The following is a 14382-nucleotide window of genomic DNA, read 5'->3' as shown; positions in this document are numbered from 1 at the left end:
ATTTGTTTCTCCCGAGCTGAGACTCTAAAGCCCTAAGCTGGACATGCCCTAACTTACAGGGGGGAGGGACAGTCTGTAGCTTCTGCTGGGCTTTCTGATTAGCCCTAATTGGGCTCAGCAGTTGGGCCTTGGCTGTGCTGTGAGCCTGCCTCTTAGGCTGTTCTTTTATCAAAGGCACCTCCTGCTGCACCGGGCTATTCCCACTCTCATCTTTCCCTCCCCAGTCCTCTTGATGTAGGGCACCCTTGCCAATGACTGAGCTCTGGGAACTGTTTGTAGGAGGGCTGCTGTACTGGTCTGCTCTCCTAACAGTCAGGGGTTTTTATCCCTTCTCTGGCACAAACCTCACTCTGGTGCCGGGTTTGTGACTATACATATGCAGTGTAATAGTGTGAGGAAGGGAGGGAGAAAAGGATTGGTAATGTATTAATTTTGTGTATTTTAAGTGCATTATGAATAATGCTCATGTTTAATATAGTTGTATTGCACTGTCAAAATTTGAAAATCAACAAAAAATATGTGGGTATATTCTGCACATATGTTGATCGCTACCACCAAGTGACTCATCTTATGTAAATTTAGTAAGCCTATGTGAACATCCGCAAACCTCATCTGCATGCGGGGTCTTTTGAGAATGGTTCACCTTTTTGAAACCAGTTCAATAGCGACCTCGGTAGCAGCCCATTGGATTTTACTGTTAAGTTTTGAGAATCTTCCCCTTTGTGTCTAACCGCTAAGAACAGACAGTCTGACACTGGTATCTCTGCAAGTCTCTTGCCTCAGAGTTCTTTCTGTGTAGTTGGGAACCTGATCTGACACTGTTCATAATTAAGCCAGTCTTGCTGCTCATGCACTTCTAGAATCCGATTGCAAGTTGTAGACCTGATCAATCATGCTAGGGCAGTAGTTCCCAAATCCGCTCCTGGAGACACCCCAACCAGTCATGTTTTCAGGATATCCAGAATGAAAATGCACAAGAGAGATTTGCATGCACTGCCTCCACTAAATGCAATTCTTCCTAATGCATATTAATTGTGGATATATTCCAGGACTTGCATAAGCTCTGACAGCCAGCACAGGGTCCAACATTGAACACCGGGGCTAATTTTGCCCCACAATGGTCAGCATTTAAAAACACATTGCCCCGTCTTGGTTGCTATATATTTATTTTGCATAATTTAGTCTGTGTATGTGGGATTTTTTACTTATGGATCAAAATTCACAGCAAATTTTACATTCACCAGTGCATAATTTCCTTAGCCTTACATTTTCAAATATTATAGAGGTAAATTTATAAAATGGTTTCATGCATAAAGCATGTTTTACACATGTACAGTAAAAGGTTTCTTATCAAATTACATTATGGGTTATACATATTGGTGTAAGACATGTTTTAGAGTAGAGTTGGGATGGAGCATTGGTAGATTCACAATGTATGGGCAATGTTTATAAATGCAATAAATATGCATAAATGAGCATTTACATACTTCTGTATCTTCTTATTAGTCATAATTTCTGTAGGTTTGGTTCAGTAATTTTATAAGACATATAAGGCCAGTAAATATTTGTACTTAACACACTTTAACAGCAAATATTGTGTGCATTAAGTGCAAAGACTATGTGACACCTGTCACACAGCATGCTCAACCAGTGGCATACCAAGGGTGTGGGGGGGGGGGATCCACCTTGGGTTCAGCTCACAAGCGAGTTCTCTGATGACTTCTATGGGGGCCAGCACCAGCGTTAAGAACTTCTTCTTAGAAGCAGCATTCACAATTTCATGCTCTTGTTGGCACTGAGCTTCCTCTCTGCCAGGTCTTATCTACTTTCTGTTTTTACAAAGGCAGGACCTGACAGAGAGGAAGTCCTGATGCTGGCAAGAGCAGTGAATTGTGAACATTGCACTGCTGATTGCAGGGTGACAAAGGGAGGAAAGGAAGGAGAGAGAAGTGCTGCACTCAATTGGGGAGATATTGAGGGGCTGCAGAATGAATACACTTGTAGGTCAGCAATAGGAGCTTGAACTGTATGTAAAGGTGGATAGGGAGCCTATGAAGTGATTTAAGGAGAGGGACACCCTTAGGTTTAAACAAGGAAGTAGAGTGGTGGGCGTTCCTCCACTAAATGATTGACAGCTCTTCCAGTGTTTAAATATCGGGCGCTCAGCTGAGCGTCCACGTCACAGGAAACAGAAAATTCATGTAAATCAGGTACCCTCCCGTCAGCGTCAAGAGTTGGTAAAGTTTCATTATTTAGTTCATCACAGCTTATCATTTAAATGTATTTATCTGCATCATGTTTGTTCTCTTATCAGGACAAGTTTTGAACATTGTGTTATTTACTGACGTCAATTAGAACAAGCTGAATACAAGTTGCTTGCGGGTCTTCTGAGGAAGCCAGGGCGGCGAAACGCGTCAGGACCCTGCATTACCAACGCTTCCTGTATTTTACAGCTAAGTTCATTTTTCAAGCTCATACAATTTAAAGTTTATTCTACTTTGAAGTGTTTAAAGATAGAGACTAAACAATCATCGAGTCTATTACCAACAAGTACTTCATACAAATCTCTCACACGGTGCAATGATAGATACCACAGAGTCTCTATAGGGGTTAAGTCCCCATATTGAGGTCTTTGCTTTCCATCTTGGAATCTGAGCACCACCTAAGGTTCAAAGGTTTTTTGAAGTACGTAGTATTGTTCCTTTATCAGTTTGTTTTTTGTCATGGACATTTAGGAACAATTTTGTTTTTTGAATTCACCCAGTTGTTTATATTGATTTAAGGAGAGGGGTGACATGAGTTGGTAGGGAGGTTGGTAGAAGATGAACCTGCCCAGTTTCTGCTCCTAACATGGCATCGGAAGTAGTATAGGATTTTGGAACAAGACTAGACAGTGCTGAAGAAAAAGATACACAAAACAAGGCTAGGGATCAGAAAGAAGTCCAGGATTCAAGATCACAGCTAGAACAAGGAGAAAGAAGCCACAATGAAGCAGGAACTGGCTAAAGCACTTTCACTTGAGGAACTAAGTAGCTTCATTTGTGGAAACAGCTGGGAGTCATGATAAAAGCTGTGTAAGCTCTATGCAACATAATTTATACCTCGGCATAGGAAAAGATATTGCCTGTCACTAGAAAGAAATTGATTTGATTTCCAGATAAGACTGATTATAATATACAGACATAAGGAAAACCTGCTTCTAAATGAATTTTTTATATATTTATTTTCTAAACTTAAACCCTTATGAGATTATAAAAGAATTAAGAGGTCCCAGTAAACCTTGTAACTGCTTATAAAAGGGTCCCACTTTAGGAAGATGGGAAAATGGTTGACAGTAATAGTTTTAGGCTTAAAGGTCAGATCAGTCTTATGAGATTTCTTCAAAATGCCACTACAGATGAGCCAGAAGTGACAGATGAGCCAACAGTGAACCCTGGAAGAATTAGAAAGGCTGGTTCAAAAAAAAAAAAAAAACAACAGTGAGCAGCTATCTCTGCAGTTAGCCCCAGGAAACTGAAAGCAGAAGTAGGCAAAAGGTAAACATCAGGAGACAAAAACATGTCTGGAAAAAATAAAATAAACCTGCAGGGAGTGAACTTTTGGCTGGCATCAAGTCAGTCATTACTACTACTACTACTACTACTATTTATCATTTCTATAGCCTGAAAGGCATACACAGCACTGTACATTTAACATTCAATAGATAATAATAATAATAATAACAGCTTATATACCGCAATACCGTTAAGTTCTATGCGGTTTACAAAAGATTAAGCGAGGTACAAATTGATTGAACTTAAAAGGGGAGAAGAAGGAGAGTTAATAGGACCGGAAATGCGTTGTTGAGGAGAAAGTGATAATAGGACAGAGGAATCACTATGGAGGAGAAAGAAGATGAGTGGGTCAGTTGTCTAGATACTTTAGGAACAGGTGAGTTTTTAGACGTTTTCTGAATTCCTCATAAGTAGTGGGCGAAAGCAGTTGATCTAGGTCTTTACCCCACTGCTTGATGTGAAAGAAGGTATTCATGGTTAGATGGTTCGTGCTCAGAACATAACATAACACAATCTAATTTGGATAGACAGAAAAGACATCTCAGGCTCGAGGTGTTTCTAGCAGAAGAAATAATACAATGGGTAAAGTGGTGGGTGGGAGTTAAGAATTGAAAATAGCTTTAAAAAAAAGTGGGCTTTTAGCTTGAATTTGAATATTACTAGAGACGGAGCATGACATATAGAAGATCACCAGATTCATCTGGTGTGATATAACATTTGCTGAGCCGAGGTCACCTGATGTTTTTATGTATTGGATGGTAGAGTGGGTGGAAGAGGGAGCAGAGGGAGCAGGAGAATGTATATGGTGATGTTAAGGGTCTGTGGAGTAAGGATTGGTGTGTATAGAAGAGAAGGTAATGATAGGGTTAATAGAGCTTGTAAGAAAGAAAGGGATTGGTGAAATAGCTGAGGAGATGGGTTGGAGCAGTCACAGGATTGATTAGATATTTGTGGTGGGTTGGAGAGAGTCTGTGAAGAAAAGGGGAGAGTAGAGTAGTCTCTTCAGGGGAAAAGTTATCCCTCCATTCCTCCCGGGTGTGCTGGTGGTACGTTTTGTGTTAGTTTTGGGGGGTTGTTTCACAGATGTTATGTGGATTTGGGTGGGTTTGGTGGAGCTTGTAGGGGAGACGGTTGCAGCTTTGGACAGAGCAGAAAATGGGATATTGGCCCACTTGGAGCTGGGAGATCAGAAGTTAATAAATAAATGTAACACTCGTAGGTGACACCGCTGTGAGGGGAAGCATGGCCTGGCATCACCATGGATTATGTTTTGGGGAATGTTATAGAGCAGGGATGTCCAACCTTTTGGTTTCTGGGGCCGCACAAACACTAATGAGCCAAAAAAAGGTTGAGCAGGTCCCAAATTTGCAACCACTAATATAGAAGATGTATGTATCTAATAATAAACCTTCATTAAAGGGACACTGTGGAGAGGAATCCTAAAAAGTAGTAATACTTACCCCGACTGAATGAACCTCCATGTGCACCACTGACAGTGGGAGCAGCCACAGGCTTCCACATCCCCACTCTGATGAGCAGGGATGCATGCTCCTGGTTCACTTCTATTACAGCTACAGTGAGCCTCTTCAGAGATGAGCCTCATCAGATTGGGGATGCTGAATCAGCTGTCAGAAGCTCACGTGGAGGATCGTTTAATCAGGGTAAATATTACTGCTATTTTGGGCTTCCCACTTGGAGCTTAGGCTCCCTCAAAATGAACATCTCCCCTCACCAACTGACAGCCACCTCCTCCTCCTCCAACTTCCCAAGTTCTGCAGCTGGCAGCAATATTGCAGAGCTGCTACCTTCCCTCCTCCCTGCCCCCCTTTGTCTTTCATGCATGCATGAAAGCAGGGGCAGCTTGAGGATATTGCCATTGGCTGCAAAGCTTGGAGATTTTGAGTTGCCAGGCTGGAGGAAGATCTCTTCAGTTGACAGGGCTTGGGAATCCCCACTAGCTCAAGTATTTATAAATTGCACTTAGGCAGGGAGAAACTTTGGTGCCCATCCACTAATTTTAGGCTCATCCCTCCCCCAAATTAACTGAATACAAAAATAATTGTGATGCACATATCCCAAAGCTAACATATTCCAGTTAATAAATTAAAAATAAAACCATTTTTTTCTACCTTGTTGACTGGATGTTTTGTTTTTCCATCATCTTGGTCCCAGTTTCTCTTTCTGTTTTTTCTCTATCTTCAACTAATTCTCTTTCCAGTGTCTGCTGTCCATTTTTTTCTCCTTTTCTCTCATTCTATTTCCTTCTTATGCCTGTCTCTAACGTATTGATTTTTTCCCTTTCAGCTTTCTTAACTTTTTCTTTTCTGCCTCTGTCTACTCAAATCTTGCCTTCTTTCTCACCCTTCTTTTTAAATGTTCAGCTATCTCAATTCTCCATCTTCTCTGTCTCTAACTCTCCCATTTTCCATCTTACTCCTTTCCCAGCCTCCTATTCCCTTCTATCTACTCCCCATTACCACATTTCTACCACTGTACTCACTGCTCTCTCACTCATCTTGTCATCTCCATTTTGACCTCATCTACATGGCTCACCATTTTCAGAATCCCCCTCCCTCTCTATAACGTCGTCCCTTTCTTTCCATCCCCTAGCATCATCATATCCCAGCTCTCTTCCCTCCTGCCCTCCCATGGTTGTATCTCTCCTCCTCTATCTCCATGGTCCAACAATTTGCTCCCTTTCTTTTCTGTTTTTCTTCTTCCCTCCCCCCTTGATGCTGAACAATAAAATGGAGGAAAGAAAGAGAGAGATGCTGCATCTCTCTGCCTTCCATCCACAGGCCTAACATTTCTTCCTCCTTCCCATCCCCAGATCCACCTTCTCTCCCTTTCTCTTCCCAACTGTCCCCTATCCCATCTCTCCCCCTGCCTGCCTGCCTCCCTTCTCCAGGTCCACCATTTCTTTCTTTCTCTTCCCAACAGTTCTCCCTTCAAATATCTCTTTCCCTCTTCCTCCGCATTACCCCAGGTCTAACTTCTCTCCCTTCAGACCATTGCCTACCATCTCTCTCTGTCCTCTGTTTCTGGTCCCATAAGCTCTCCCCCACGCCCAATCTAGCACTTCTTTTAATACCCTCCCACCCCAAAAAAAAAAATCTCTGAACAAATCCCACTTGCTTTAGTCATCTTATCCTCACTCTCATCTTTCTAGGCAGCATCTGTCCTCTCTCTGTCTTCCATGCAGAATCAGCCCCTTCCATCCACTGTCTGCCCTCTCTCTCTCTGCCCCTTCCATTTCTCTGTCTGCTCTCTCCCCGTTCCATATGATATATTCCCTCTTTCTATGCTCCTTCCATAAACTGTCTATCCTGTGCCCCTTCTCTCCTTTGTATATGATTCAGTTCAGCTTCACCCCCTCTCCATTTTTATGTCTCCACCCCTCCCCTATGCTCTGATATTTCTTTCTTCTACTTTCCTTTCCTTCCCCATGCCCTGATACCTCCTCTATGGCACCTCTTCTCCCTCTGGTCTAGCATTTGACTCCTTAATTCCCCTTCCCTCTCCCCATTCCCTAGCATCTCTCCTCTCCTTCTAACTCCCCCTTCCCCTTCATTATCTGGCATCCCCTCTCATTCCTTTCTCTCCTTCCTTCCTTCCTTTCCCCTGGCCTGGCATCTGTCTCCTTCCCTCCCCTCCTATGTCCTGGCACCTCTCCCTACCATGGACTTGACATCTCTCATTCCTCTCCCTTTTCCTTCTCCATCCTTCCCTCTTCCCACTTGAATGCAGCAGCAGCAGCATTTCTCTTCCCCCCTTCCCTTCCCTGTGCAGAAGCAGCATTTCTCCCCCACCCCTCACACACCCATCAGCAGCGCAGCATTCACCCACAAATTACCCCTCAGGGCCAAGTGAAGCATTTGCTTAATACTGCTGATCCCTTATCCGTTCTCCAGCAGGGTCATGCAGAGCACTGGATTGTTGGCCTTGTCCATGGAGCAGCCACCTGGCCACGCGCAGCAAGGGTCGGCACTTGTGCACGCTGGAGAAGGGCTCGATGGGTGCATGTGCCACCTGCAGCTGCCCCAGCTCGGCTCACCCCCGGCAGGGTCGTCAGCTCCTCCTCAGTGGCCGCATTGATGTTCGGTCACTATGGGCTCCCCAGGATCAGGCTGAAGTTACAGGCGGCACTGAACTTGCGGCTCTTGGAGCAAAAGCTCTGCCTGCAGTGTTTGCTCAAAGCCGCGGGCAGCATCTTCCATGCGCCTCCTGTGGCTGATCTAGAAGCGTTCCCTCTGATGTCGCAACATCAGAGGGAACACTTCCGGGTCAGCCGAAAGAGGCACATAGGATCCGCTGCTCGCGGCTTTAAGCAAACGTGACAGCAAGACGGAGGAGGGAGCTGGCAGAGGAAAACACCGCATCGTGAGCAGGGACGCACAGAATTCTTCATGGGGCCACATGCGGCCTGGAAGGCCACGGGTTGGACACCCCTGTTATAGAGTTTAAAGATTTAACAGCAGCTAGGTTTGACAATGAATAGCTTCCTGTGGGGTATGTGAAATATGCATTGGGGTTTGTTGGTTTTGGACACGGATTGTAACTGTGAATCATGTTTTGAGAGAAGTTACAGAGTTTAAAGACTTAACGGGAGCTAGTTTTGACACCAAATAGCTCCCTGGGGGTGTGTGAAATATGCATTGGAGGTTTATGGTTTTGGACAAGGATTGGATTGTAACTGGAGTTAATTTTATGATAGATAATAAAGCTGTAGCCAATAATTATTCCAATAAAATGGAGTTGTGTGATTATTGGTTAATAGTATGAAACTTTCAATTGCACGTGACAGTGTGAGAATGCTAATGTTATATATCTGGCAGCTTGTTCCAGGCCTATGGTACAGCAAGGAAGAAGGGACAGAGTCTGGAGTTGGTAGCGGAGGAGAAGGGTACAGATATGAGGGACGAATGGAGTTTATGGATGGGAGCATAGGGGAGATAAGTGATGAGAGATATTAAAGGACTACAGAATGAATGCACTTGTAAGTCAGTAAGAGGAATTTGAACTGTATTCTGAAACAAACTTGGTGCTAATGAAATGACTTGAGGAGAGAGGTAATGTGAATGTGGCGGCTCTCACGGAATATGAGCTATTGATCAGTCCTCCAAGGGGTTACCCTACAAGTCCGTTCCATGATCTTGTATTGATAACTATGTTTAACATAAATGTTACTACTCAACATGGAAGAACCATCACAATGTAAGAATCATCAGGTGACAGCCAGTGCAATGAAAATAATGCCAAGCATGGCTTCCAATGCATAAATGAATGGACTGCTGACTTTTACATGCATCCTTAAAATGATGCAGCCTCATATAGAATGACTCCCTTAAGTCTTCAAATACAAAAATGCCCGCAAGCCAAAACTATTAGTACCATTGATTAATAGAAAGCATTAATTTAAAAAAAGCAAGAATAAAAGGCCAAAATATCAAAACCAAATTGAAACTAGGTTAGAACAAACAAAGTACAGGTGGCAACAACTGGGATTCTAAATTTTCCATCAGTACTGTTCAAAAAACTCATACATAGGCATATGCATAGTCCAACCTTGCATAAGTATCAGGGAGACAATAACTGAAAATACAATTAAAGATCTAATTGACCTAACTGAAATTCAGGGTAAGCATGATGGGACTTTTCAAATTAATACACAAAGGACTGCAATAAAGGACCTATTCTAGGCCAGCAGTGGCGATTCCACGTGGCGAACCACGTGGTGCATTCTTAAGGGCTTTCCAAGTGCTAGGAGGATCAACGAAGGAAGACTTGTTGACAGTGGCCAAACATCTGCAAAGAGTGAGGTTTAAGAAACTCAGCATGAAATGGGGTCCCATGGTGGGCTGTAGATACTCTAGGAAAAGGAGAGGCCAAGAGTACCAGGATTCAGGCTGGTTGGTATGAGGTCCTATTGTGTATATATAGGATTTTCAGGTACGGTATTTTATAGTTAGCTGTGAAACAATTGACCATCTTGAAAATCTGGTCCTTAGTCTGGGGAACAAGCCCTGTTTGTATTTCCTCCTCAAGCAGCAATCAGAAATTGCTGTTCTTTATGCAATCACCTTATATGTTCATGATTGTACAATTACACATTGATACTACTTTTCAACCTAGTGATTAAATCCTTTGTCATGGCTTAGATCACAATAGCTATTAGATGATCTGCCAACGTATAATTTAATAACAATTTAATTGTGTTTTGAACTGCACAAGCAATTGCAGTCTCCTTGTCTGAAAATATTGTGCTTAGTATTTGACAACTGTACACAATTATTTTGTTCAGTTTATCTTTTCTGCTTTGAAAATAATCAGGATGTCCAAAAATTCACAAAAAAAAACCCATACATCAGTCATCTGAGAGTCATTTTTGAATTATAAAAGATGCTGCACACATTTTACTTTTCCTGTGTACTCTATGGGCTCCTTTTACTAAGCTGTGCGCGCTACAATGCCAAGCGCACTAGACGCTAACACCTCCATTGAGCTAGCGTTAATTTTTCTGCATAGCGCAGGGGTTAGTGCATGCTAATCTACAGCGCACCCTAAAAACAACTGCAGCTTAGTAAAAGGAGTCCTATGTAACTATTGTATTAGCATGACCACTAATTCTCATAAATTCATAGAAAGAAAAACATAGAAACATGATAAGAACATAAGAATTGCCGCTGCTTGGTCAGACCAGTGGTCTATCCATAATGGCAGATAAAGGCCAAATGGCCCATCCAGTCTGCCCATCAACAGCATCCACTATCTCCTACTCCCCCTAAGAGACCCCATATACCTGTCCCACACTTTCTTGAATTCAGACACAATCTTTGTCTCCATCACCTCTACTGGGAGACTATTCTACACATCTACTACTACTACTATTTATCACTGATATAGTGCTGAAAGGCGTACACAGAGCTGTACATGTTGACATTTATAGATGGTCCCTGCTTGGCATAGCTTACAATCTAACTTGGACAGACAGACATGACATATAGGGTTGGGGATGCGGAACCCAAGGTGAGAAGAGTTAGAAGTCAAAAGCACTCTTAAAGAGGTAGGCTTTTAACTTGGCCTTGAACTCTGCCAGAGACAGAGCCCACTGTAGGGATTCGGGCAGCTTGTTCCAAACATATAATGCAGCAAGGCAGAAGGGACGGAGTGGAGTTGGCAGCTGAAGAGAAGGGCACAGAAAGGAAAGACTTACCAGATGAGCGGAGCTCATGGGGTGGGGGATCATAGGGGGAGATAAGTGAAGAGAGATAGTGAGGGGTATTTGAGTGAGTTGTCAGTAAGAGGAGTTTAAATTGAATTTGGAAATGGATGGGAAGCCAATGAAGTGATAACGTGAGTAAAACGGCTCTCTCAGAATATGAGTCGTGCAGCCAAATTACCCTTTCTGGAAAAAAGTATATTTCCTTAGATTGCTCCTGAGTCTATCACCTCTTAGCTTCATCCCGTGCCCTCTCATTTCTTTGAAAATAGTGTGTGTGTGTGGGGGGGGGGGGGTCACTTTTTTGTTTAGAAACAAAGTTATTCAGATAGGTCTCCTATCTAACAAACTTGTGGAAGAGAATAATAAGTTAGCTGAAGCTTCTATGTAATTCAAGAACTACTTCATCATAAATGCTTTTTACTTTTGACATAGTGAGCTTGATCAATATAAGTACATTGTTCAGCACTCAAAATGTTCTTGGAAGTATTATTTATATAGTTCTATCATGAGACCCCAACATTCTATAATACCACTACAGTAGTTAAGTAATGGTTTAATGAACAATCATATCTATTCAACTACAGCAATAGAAAAATCAATATGAAAGAACTTCCAAAACATTCTTAATGAAAGCATTAGGTGTTCTAAATATGAAGTATTTCCTGAATCTCTAAATGAGGACTTCTTCATTATAAGGTTGACAGGGTACCATAAATTCCACACAATGATCAGATCGAATATAATTTGTTCAAAGCTTTTAATATAAACTAGCATCAGTCCAATAGCACTTTGTGGTAGCAGATCATTTAACATGTACATTAATTATTACTGAATTAAAATAGTAACTATAAAAGATACATAGCTTACACATTCAAATCAAATGTATTCATTAAGATGAATATAATTATGATGAATTTCAAATAAATTCCTGGTAATTGGTTAAGTTAAATAAAGTGTTACACACCTATTAGCATCATTATATTGAATAATTTCCGAGTTATAATATATTAATAATTACAATGAATTTCATTGTATGCTTATATTACAATTACTTCATTAATTGTTCTTTTGTTAATTAGCAGTTGAAGTGTTAATAAAAATTTATCATATCCAGTTTCAGACTGACACAAAGATGCAATGCAATATTTCTAAATACAAATAAACTATTTTAATTGGAAAATAAGCATAATTATTCAGTAATTGAAGCACATGGAATATTAATTTAAAATAAACACATTTTGCTTCTCTTTTTGAAGCTAAGACAAACTAGTACTCATTGTGTCATAAGCTAATATTATCCCTCTTTGATTTGCATACAGCTGAAACATCTTCACTTGGAAATGCTTAATAGAATCATATTTACTAAGTCCTTTAACTATATAGAAGAAAACTAGACAGAATGTCATGCAATAAGGCCTGGATTCTCAAAATAGTGCTGAAATCATCTGGTGCCTGAAAAAAATGGCACTGATCTCACGCCACTCAAACTATGGCACCATTCAGATAATCACAGCCTGTGTCGAAGATAGGCACTGGAAATGTAGGCCAGAGTTTTTAAAAGCCTACATTTCTGGCACCTATCTCTGATGTAGAATCATGCTTAATGGCACCAGACATCAATGGTGTCAGGTCAAAAGCGCACCGGGACAAAGGCGTGAGCAGACAACTGAGCGCAGCGCGGAGGCGCGCACCGAAGAAAAAGACTGTTTTTAGGGGCTACGACGGGGGTGTGGGGGGGACCCACCCCACTTTACTTAATACAGATTGTGCCACGTTGTGGGGGGTTTGGGAGGTTGTAACTCCCACATTTTACTGAAAACTTAACTTTTTCCCTGTTTTTAGGGAAAAAGTTACGTTTTCACTAAAATGTGGGGGGTTACAACCCCCCAAACCCCCCACAATGCCGCCACGATATGTATTAAGTAAAGTGGGGGGGGGGTTCCCCAACAAAACCCCCCGTCGCAGCCCCTAAAAACAGTCTTTTTCTAAGGCGCGTGCCTCCGTCTTGCGCTCAGTTGTCGGCGCGCACCTTTGTCTTCCGCATTACTGTCTATGAACCGACATCAACCCCATCCATAACTACGCCTCTTTTGATGTTCGGTGCAGGTAAGCATCTGCGTAGATGCGATCCAGGCACCTTTTTTTGTAAGCGCCTTGCAGCACCTAATTTTTTTTTTACCCCTCCCACTTATACAAAGCTGCGCTAGCATTTTTAGTGCTGGCTGGAGCAGTAACAGCTCGGACGCTCATAGTCACATGTTGGTAAGTTGAACTTCTTGGGAGAAAGTTAAAAGCATTTCTAAAGGTGTTATTATCTTTCAATGTTTTCCATGTTGGTCAATTTGCATAATATGCTATTTTGCAAATATTTTGTTGATTCTCAGTTCATTATTCAACATGCCAATGTTAACATTTTTAGAGTAAGCTCGATTTTTGGCAAAAAGTTGTATTAACATGCAAATAATGGATATTATTGGCACAGTGGAACTGAATTAATAGACCATCATCCCCCTAATTCTATATATAGTGCTCAAAATTGCTTAGGCTGCCAATTAGCATTGATAATTGGACACTAACAATCAATTATTGATGCTAATTGGAAATAATTTAAATTTATGCACACACCTCAGAGATCTTATGGAAGGAGGACAATCAATGGAATACTGTGTTATCTGGGTACAAATTATATTGCAAGGATAGAGTAAATCAAATTTGAGGGGGTTGCACTATACGTATGGTAAAGAGCGAGTTGAATCAAACATAATAAACATTCTGCATGACATAGATCAGTGGTTCCCAACCCTGTCCTGGAGGACCACCAGGCCAATCGGGTTTTCAGGCTAGCCCCAATGAATATGCATGAAAGAGATTTGCATATAATGGAAGTGACAGGCATGAAAATCTGCTCCATGCATATTCATTAGGGCTAGCCTAAAAACCTGATTGGCCTGGTGATCCTCTAGGACAGAGTTGGGAACCACTGACATAGATTCAGGGCTCCTTTTACTAAGGTGTGCTAGCGTGTTTAGTGCACACAGGATATTACCACGCGCTACAACTACCACCAGCTCAATACTGGCGTTAAGGTCTAGCGTGCGCGGCAATTCAGCATGCGCTATTCCACACGTTAATGGCCTAACACAGCTTAGTAAAAGGAGCCCTCAGTATTTCTCAACACTGTGAGCCACTTGATGGGAGTAAGCGGCACTGGCCACTGCTGAAAATATTGCCTGCCCACTTGCTGAAGCCGCCGCCAGGGAGCCCTCCTTCCTGCCCTCCACCCGCCTGCCAAAGCCACTGCTGGGGATCCCTCCTTCCTGCTCACCCTCCTCCACCAAAGCCAACTCAGAATGCCAACTCAGAGAGCTGATGTCATAGGAAAGCCTTCTGGGTCAGTGGGGGAGGGGGATCCCAGTTACCTCCATGTTCGAGCCACACTCGCTCCTTCTGCCTTCAGCAGCATTTGCTTCAGGCAGCGGTTCACACACTGCACATAGCTGACCAGGAAACCTTCTCTCTGATGTCAGAATGAGTGAGTGTGGCTCAAATAAGTAAGAGGATGTGATCTTTCTGGGACAAAGGGAGAAAGGAGGGGTGGGAAGGAGC

This window comes from Geotrypetes seraphini, chromosome 1 (assembly GCF_902459505.1).
Source record: "Geotrypetes seraphini chromosome 1, aGeoSer1.1, whole genome shotgun sequence".
Classification (NCBI taxonomy): domain Eukaryota; kingdom Metazoa; phylum Chordata; class Amphibia; order Gymnophiona; family Dermophiidae; genus Geotrypetes; species Geotrypetes seraphini.
This window is presented reverse-complemented; position numbering follows the sequence as displayed.